The sequence below is a fragment of the Hylobates moloch genome, unplaced genomic scaffold (genome assembly GCF_009828535.3).
Source record: "Hylobates moloch isolate HMO894 unplaced genomic scaffold, HMol_V3 SCAFFOLD_7, whole genome shotgun sequence".
Taxonomy (NCBI): domain Eukaryota; kingdom Metazoa; phylum Chordata; class Mammalia; order Primates; family Hylobatidae; genus Hylobates; species Hylobates moloch.
Window position 1 is genome coordinate 41760930 of NW_026652282.1, and position 8994 is coordinate 41769923.

Consider the following 8994-nt stretch of genomic DNA (forward strand, 5'->3'; position numbering starts at 1 on the left):
CAGAGCGAGACTCGTCTCAAAAAACAAACAAAAAGTGCTACTTGTTAAAACGTTTTAAAGGATAATTGATCTGAATTGCCCATTGGAGAAAGAATATCCTCAAACAAAGTACAGTGGTGAATAGTATTTGCCTATGTGTTCTGGTAATTTTTCACCAGCTGAGCTAGTGTAATCATCTTGCTAAAGAAAAGTTCTATAGTTCTAAGTAATCATGTTGATTTGAAATACCACTTATGCAACCAAGTTGAATTGTACATCTTTTCTTCCCCCAGCAGATGGTGACATTTTATAGAATATGGAAAAATTATCCAAATGAATGAGTGAGCTATATAACTGAAATATAATTGTCTCTACTTCATTTCTCATTTATCTACATCTTGAATTCATTTACAAAAAGGCATTCATCAGGAAGTAACCTTTAAAGACTATGCATTCAGGGGTCATTTCTTTTCCTTTTCTTTTCTTTTTTTTTTTTGACAGGGCCTCACTCTGTCACCCAGGCTGGAGTGCAATAGTGCCATCATGGCTCACTGCAGCCTTGACATCCCAGGTTCAAGCAATCTTCCCACCTCAGCTTCCTGAGTAGCTGGGACTACAGGCACACAGCATCACACTGGGCTATTTTTTAAATTTTTCTGTAGAGACAGGGTCTCACTGTCTTGCCCAGGCTGATCTCAAACTCCTGGGCTCAAGCAATCCTCCTTCCTCAGCCTCCCAAAGTGCTGGGATTACAGGTGTGGGCCCCCATGCCCAGCAAGGGATCATTTCTATAGTTCCTTCCTAGGAAAGTTTCTCTGAACATGTAGAGCATGTTTTTAAAAAAGTAACATTTACGAAAAGAAGACTAAGAACAATAAAAAAATAACTAATATAGAAAGTAGAATTTTTCAGGCCAGGCATGTAATGCCAGCACTGTATGCCTGTAATCCCAGCACTTTGGAGGCTGAGGTGGGCAGATCACTTGAGGTCAGGAGTTCGAGGCCAGCCTGGCCAACATGGTGAAACCCTATCTCTACTAAAAAAATACAAAAATTAGCCGGGCATGTTGGCAGGTGCCTGTAATCCTAGCTACTTGGGAGACTGAGGCAGGAGAACCACTTGCACCTGGGAGGCGGAGGTTGCAGTGAGCCGAGATCGCACCACTGCACTCCAGCCTGGGTGACAGAGCAAGACTATGTCTCAAAAAAAAAAAAAAGTAGAATTTTTCAACGTCTTCAATTGTTAGTTTGCACAGTGTTTTTACTAGATATTTTCTCATCAGGTCACATCAGCCTACCTATTTACAAAAGTAAAATAGTAAGGACAAAATGCTAAAGAGGGCAAATCTGTCTTTAATTAATGTCCATCTCAGGCCAAGCATGGTGGCTTACACATATAATCCCAGCACTTTGGGAGGCTGAGGTGGGAGGGTAGCTTGAGCCCAGGAGTTCAAGACCAGCCTGGACAGCATAGTGAGACCCTGTCTCTAAGAAAATGTCCACCTTTGATTTCTCTTCACTCCTTTTTTCCATGCAGGACCTTCACTCCTCTGTTTCTCAAATTCCTTCTTTAGTATTATTTCTTCCTTCCTTTAAGCTTCACACAGTAATGTTTGCTTCCCTACTTTCTAACCGAGAGTATAGCATATAATTAAAATTCATTCTTAGGTATATGTAATTAGTATTCCCAACTTAATGTGCCAATTATACCAGGGATATTTCATTCACTAGTTCAAACAGAACATCAATTGGATATCTCTTGTCTTTCAGGTATTCTTGCTGAGCTCACAGTCCATCCAGAAAGAGAAACAAATTCATAACACTAATGTAAGAGGTTTTCTTTCTTTTTGAGACGGAATCTCACTCTGTCCCCCAGGCTGGAGTGCAGTGGTGCAATCTCAGCCCACCGCAACCTCTGCCTCCTGGATTCAAGTGATTCTCCTGCCTCAGCCTCCCAAGTAGCTGGGATTATAGGCACCCACCACCAAGCCTGGCTAATTTTTTTGTATTTCTAATAGAGATGGGGTTTCACCATGTTGGCCAGGCTGGTCTTGAACTCCTTACCTCAAGTAATCCACCCCCCTCAGCCTCCCAAAGTGCTGGCATTACAGGCATGAGCCACCGTGCCTGGCCATAGGAGATGTTTTTAATGCAGGTGTGTACAAGGTGGAAACCTAGAAAATGAATCATTAATTCTGTTGAATGAACTTTATATGTGAGCTTCAAATTTAAGTGAGATATGACAGACTGAAATGTGAACAAAAGGTATTTTAGGCAGATGGAACAACTTGAGCTCAGATATAGAAGCATCAAACTGTTCAGCATTTTTGTGAAACCCAGAAAAGTCTGACTAGAACTCACAGTATTAAACAGTCAGTGTGCCAACAGAATTGGGATACAGGACGGAGGAGGAAGAGAGAGGAGGCAGTGGAAAGAGCCTGCAGAGGTAGATGAGAGCCAGACTGGGAAAATCCTTAGAAGGCAGGCCAAGGAATAAGGACAGCACTGTAAAAACCCTTATGAGGTGTCCTAAGGAGTGTGGACTTGATTCTGCTGGCCCCAGATAGCCTTCTTAAGAAGGTGTGGAGATGATAGAGGATGGAAGCAGAAAGACCAATTAAGAGATGATGGATCACACAAAGCTAGAAAGGAAAAGCACAATGTGGATTGATGAATGGTGGCATCTTGTTGGGGGGAGAGTTAATGATGGAGGCATATTTAAGAGATATTTGCATGGTAGACTTATGGGGCTAGGATGACTGATTGGACGTGGTGCCCGAGAAAGGGAGAGGCATGCACAAAGATGACTGCAGGGTTTCTAATTCTGGCATCTTGCTGTGTAATAATAACATTCAAAACAGAAATTCATGAGGAATAGCAGATTTGCAGAGAATTTGTTGGGGACAAGATGAATGTGAGGCACCTGGGTTGGAGGGACATCAGGTAGAGGTGCTGAGACAGAATTGAAAACATGAGACTGACTGGAGTTCAGGAGATAAATCTGGAGATGATTTTTCTTTGGGTGGGGGAGGGACGGAGTTTCACTCTTGTCACCCAGGCCAGAGTGCAATGGTGTGATCTTGGCTCACTGCAACCTCCGCCTCCTGGGTTCAAGCGATTCTCCTGCCTCAGCCTCCCAAGTAGCTGGGATTACAGGCAGGCACCACCGCGCCTGGCTAATTTTTGTATTTTTAGTGGAAACGGGGTTTCACCATGTTGGCCAGGCTGGTCTCGAACTCGTGACCTCAGGTGATCCACCTGCCTCAGCCTCTCAAAGTGCTGAGATTACAGGCATGAGCCACCATACCCGGCCTGCAGATGATATTTAAGAATGAATAATGTGAACTTGTTGGGAGAAGCCATGGGAATTGAAAATCTCAGGTGGTTGAGTACAAGAAGCGGGGGCCCAGCATGGAACCTTGGATTCCCAATATTTTAGGTTAGGTAGAGGCTATGAAGAGGATTAAGGAGGAGCAAGAAATGAAACCATGTTTAAGTACGAAAGATGGCGAGAAACTCCTCTCACAGCACAACTTGTATACTCATGGGAGATGGAGTGGTATACAGTGATATCCTAACAATCTTTCTAGAGTAATCCTTGCCCCACTTTGACCAGAGTTTGGAAGCCTGTCCAGTATTCACATTAGAAAGTCAACATTTTAAGAATATGAAGAAGTAAGAGTGTTATAAAAGATGCCTGACCTACACCATGTAATTAATTTTCCTTTTTGTTAAGAAAATGTTGAAATTAACAAACGTGGCTGGGGGCGGTGGCGCATGCCTGTAATCCCAGCACTTTGGGAAGCTAAGGCAGGAGGATCGCTTAAGCCCAGGAGTTCAAGACCAGCCTGGGCGAAATAGTGAGACCCCCATCTCTACAAAAATAAAATTAGCCAGGTGTGTTGGCACATGCCTGTGGTCCCAGCTACTTGGGAGGCTGAGGTGGGAGGATCGCTTGAGCCCCAGAGATTGGGGCTGCAGTAAGCTATGATTGCCGCCACTGCACTCCAGTCTGGGCATCAGAATGAGTACCCATCTCTAAAAAAAAAAGACTAAAACTAAGTTCTATTACAATTTATGTTTTCCTTCTCATAAAATAAATTATACATATAATCACAAGGAAGAAAAATGTGTAAAATTAGAAAAAATTCCTGTGAGAAGCCACTCTTTGCCCAGAAAATATGTTTGTTTATTGATTTATGTTTTTATTAGAAAACTCAAAAGGACTTGGTAAGTGTCCTGCCATTGGATTTCAACAGGAAATCACCATTTCTGCCCTCTGGGAGGTAGTAAAAAAGATTGGAATACCTCCTCCTTTGAAGTGGTCAGGAACTGTGGTAGATGCTGTCCAGATTCTCCTTCTGGAATAAAGGAAGTATTCTCCAGCTGCTGGGAGCGGTGCCCACAGAAAACCCTCAGCTGTCAGCAACTTCAGTGATTGCCTTGGCTAAAAAGAGCTGCCTCACCCAAAGTTGCATCCTTCTAGGGGTCAGCCTGCATCTAATAGCTAAAAAACAGGGGGCCCAGCCCTCTCCCCTCAACAAGCGACAACTCCGAATAACCACCTCATCTTCAAAGATCACCATGTGGTAGACCAAGAGAGACAATGTTGGGCTTGTGCTGCCACCTGACTTCCCCCTCTGCCCAATCCTACATCCTTCCCTTCCCTTCAATAGATGTTGACCCCAAGGGCCCTCTCTAATAAATCTCCTGGGTGCAGAGTTTGAAACCAGCCTAGCCAACATGGTGAAACCCCATCTCTACTAAAAATACAAAAATTAGCCGGGTGTCCTGGTGGGTGCCTGTAATCCCAGCTACTTGGGAGGCTGAGGCAGGAGAATCGCTCGAGCCTGGGAGGCGGAGGTTGCAGTGAGCAGAGACCGTGCCATTGCACTCCAGCCTGGGTGACAGAGCAAGACTCCATCTCAAAAAAAAAACAAAACAAAAAGATATCCTGGGTGCTAATCTCCATCTCAGAATCTGCTTCCCAGAGAACTCAACCTATAATGTGAGTGAAATCACAGAGCTTGGACAAGGCTTGCAGGCAAATCCTATATCCACGTTTTCATCCATTAGAGCTCAGAAGCTCAAGGCAGCTTGGGCATTGGAAGTAGAGCCATGAATACCTGGGGTTTATTTTATTTTATTTTATTTTAAAATTTATCTTCAGTAAATTTCATTCTTTTTTGGTGTATAGTTCTATGAATTTTGACAAACTCACCAAGCCATGTAACTACTACCACAGTCACGATGCAGAAGAAATCTAATTCCCCCCCAAAGAACTACCTAATGCTGTCCTGTTATGGTTGATTCCTCTACTCTGTGCTTAATCCCTGGAAAGACTAATCTGTTCTCTGTCGATATACTTATGCATATTCCAGAATGTCATATAAATGGAATAATACAGAATGTAGACTTTTGAGCCGGCTTCTTTCTCACAGAATAATGTATTTGAGATTCAGCCACACGTGTCATTGTGTGTATCAATAGTCTGTTCCTTTTTATTGCTGAGTAGCGTTCCATTGTATGGTTGATCACAATTTGTTTCTCCATTCACCAGTTGCTTCCAATTTTTAGCAATTATGACTAAAGCTGCTATCAACATTTGCATATAGGATTTTGTGTGAACATAAGTTTTCATTTCTTTTAAGGAAATATGTAGGCATGGAATTGGTGGAACATGTGGTAAGTATATTTTTAACTTTATTTTAAAAACCTGCCGAACTGTTTTTCCAAAGTGGCTGAACCATTTTTGCATTCCCACTAGCAATGTATGAATGTTCCAGTTGTTCTACAGCCTGGCCAGCAATTGGTATTGTCAGTTTTTTTAAGCCATTGTAATAGGTGCATCAGTGGTATTTCATTATGGCTTTAATTTGCATTTTACTGTTGATGTTGAGCAGCTTGTTCATTTCCTTATAGACATCTGCATATCTTCTTTGGTAAAATGGCTGTTCAAATATTTTGCCCATTTTTTTTGCTTGTTTATCACAAAACTAACTTTATTATATTTTTCCCAGTTAGATTTCTTTGTTAAATGTCTTCACTGTCCCGGTGACTTCCGGTTCTTATTCTCTTGACGTACACAATGTCCTCAGCCTTCTTTTTTTTTTTTGAGACGGAGTCTCCCTCTGTTGCCCAGGCTGGAGTGCAGTGGAGCAATCTCGGCTCACTGCAACCTCCGCCTCCCGGGTTCACGCCATGCTCCTGCCTCAGCCTCCCAAGTAGCTGGGACTACAGGCGCCTGCCACCACGCCCAGCTAATTTTTTGTATTTTTAGTAGAGATGCGGTTTCGCCATGTTAGCCAGGATGGTCTCGATCTCCTGACCTCGGGATCCGCCCGCCTCAGCCTCCCAAAGTGCTAGGATTACAGGCGTGAGCCACCGCGCCCAGCCCTCAGCCTTCTTTGGATTTTCTGCACGCCTCTTGACATTACATGTTACTCTGTGCATATTCACTCTCCAAAGTGCTTGCTGCAGACTGGCTTTTCATCTTTCTTGATCTCAAACACATGGAGTCTGAATTTCCTGCTTCTCCTTTCCCTTCCTGATTCTGCACGAGAACCCCTGCACTCTTCTGCCCTCTGCTCTCCTCTGCCACTTTAGGCTGGGAGCTCTTATTCTGTCTAACAGACCTCAAGCACCTTTTGTTTTCACTGACTTTGCCCCTAGGTATGGGTTTCTGGGCTCCATCATCTGGATTTTGAATGTCCATGTCTTGGGAGGTCTTCATGGGCTTCTTTTCATTTCAGTTTATTTGAATTCTTTCTACTAATACAATGACCTCAGTTATTTGCTGTTCTACATCAGTCTTATTTTGGTGTCTGGAGAGCAGGGACATTCCCTTATTTTCAGGGACTGAGTCTTGTAATTCGTATTCCTCTTTGTTGGTTTTCATGTTATTGCTGTTCAGATCTTCCGCAGGTTCAATTCTTTTTGCAGAAGTCCTCAGACTTCTCTTCATGATGACCAAGGGTTCGGGTGATTTGCCTCTCACCCTGGGAGCAACCCTCTCTGCTTCTTGCTGGCTGGCAGCTCCTCTATGATTTCCTCTGGTGCAGGCATGCAGTGTGGCCTCTTGGTTCCTGTGACACTTTCATCTTTTCCACATCCCCTCTTGAAGGGTAGTGGGGGCAGGGAGGTGTTGCTTTTGCTTTGTGACTTTACAGGGTCTCTGGTGCCTACCAGGTCTCCCACGGGTTCTACTTTAGGGGCCTGAAGAACTCTTCTGGATATTTTTATAGGTTTTTCCACTGTCAGGTGCTTGCTTTGGAGCACTTGTAAAGCTTTCAGCACCATTTGCCAGTTCCTCAGTGTGGCCTGGTGTTTGAGAGAGCTCTTGGAAGCTGGCCAGATCTTCCAGGGGTTGGGCTTTTTCCTTGGGCACTCTTGGCAATCTGCTGCTACCAGTTACATTTTCTGGGTCCAGCTTCTGCTTTGCAGGTTGCTTAAAGGCTTTCATGCCTTTGCCCTCACCTGCTGGTTCTTTATTGGTGTGCACGGTCTCCCCTGATGTTTGTGTGAGCTTGCCGACTGCTAACAGCTCTTCTTTCACTTCTACTTTCTGGCCACAAGCCCTGGGCCATTTCTTTGAGCTTGTTGCAGTGTCTACTAGTTCTGATGGTGATTTGCAGGGTATTTTGGTGGTTTTGTCATGAGTCATTGATTCTTCAGCATGACCTGGTGCTGGGTCTTTGAAGCCGGCCAGGTCTTCTAGGGCTCGGCCTTTTCCCTGGGTGCTCTTGGCCATCTCCTGCTGCCAGTTACACTTGCTGCTGGAGCCAGTGTCTGCTTTGCAGATTCCTTAAATGCGCTGATGCCTTTATCTTCACCTACTGGTTCTTTGCTTCCATGGTTTATTGCCCATTTTTATATTGGATTATTTGTTTCCTCATTGTTTTGAGAGTTCTTTGTATATTCTGGATACAAGTCCTTTGTTAGATATGTTATTTATAAATAGTTTCTCCCAGCATATTGTTTTTGCATCCTCTTAGCATCTTTTGCAGAGCAATGGCTCATAATTTTCATGAAGTCCAACTTATCAAATTTTTCTATTACAGATAGTGCTTTTGGTGTCATATCTAAGAATTATTGGCCTAACACCAGAAAACAAAGACTTTCTTCTGTGTTTTCTTCTGAAAGTTATACATCTTATATTTAGGTCTATGATTGATTTTTTTTTTAAACAGAGTGTCGCTCTGTCACCCAGGCTGGAGTGCAGTGGTGCGATCACTGCTGACTGCAACATCCGCCTCCCAGGCTCAAGCCATCCTCCCACCTCAGCCTCCCAAGTATCTCCCAGGCATGTGCCACCATGCCTGGCTAATTTTTTTTAATTTTATTTTTTGTAGAGATAGAGTTTCACCATGTTGCCCAGACTGGCCTCAAACTCCTGGACTCAAGCAATCCACTCGCCTTGGCCTCCCAAAGTGCTGGGATTACAGGTATGAGCCACCAGGCCCAGCCAGGTCTATGATTAATTTTAAGTGAATTTTTGTAAAAAGTATGAGTAAATTTCTGCACTCTCTATTCTATTACATTGACCTACGTATCCATCCTTGCACCAATACCACACTGTCTTGATTACTGTGGCTTTATGGTAAGTCTCAAAATTAAGTAGCATGAATCTTCCAATTTTGTTCTTATTTTTTAAAAATGTTTTGAATATTCTAATCTCTTTGCCTCTCCATGTAAATTTTAGAGTCACCATGCTGATATCTATAAAGAATCCTGCTGGGATTTGGACTGGAATTGTGTTGAATCTATAGATAAATTTTTAGAGTACTGACATCTTCACAATATTGAGTCTTCCAATCCATGAACACAGTTCTCCATACATTTCTAAATCTCCATATATTTAGCTCTCTTTTATTCCCTTCATCATTGTTTTGTAGTTTTTAGCACATAGATCTAGGACATATTTGTTAAATTTACACCTAAGTATTTCATTTCTCTGGTTTTTATTTTATTTTATTTTATTTTATTTTATTTATTTTATTTTATTATTTTATTTTAT

The 8994-nt window shown here is 42.8% G+C and overlaps 1 pseudogene; it reads right to left on the reverse strand.

The window, feature by feature from the left end:
* Positions 1-6011: 6011 nt before the first annotated feature.
* LOC116811278 (proliferation marker protein Ki-67-like) lies at positions 6012-7641 on the reverse strand (annotated as a pseudogene).
* Between the last annotated feature and the right edge of the window lie 1353 nt (positions 7642-8994).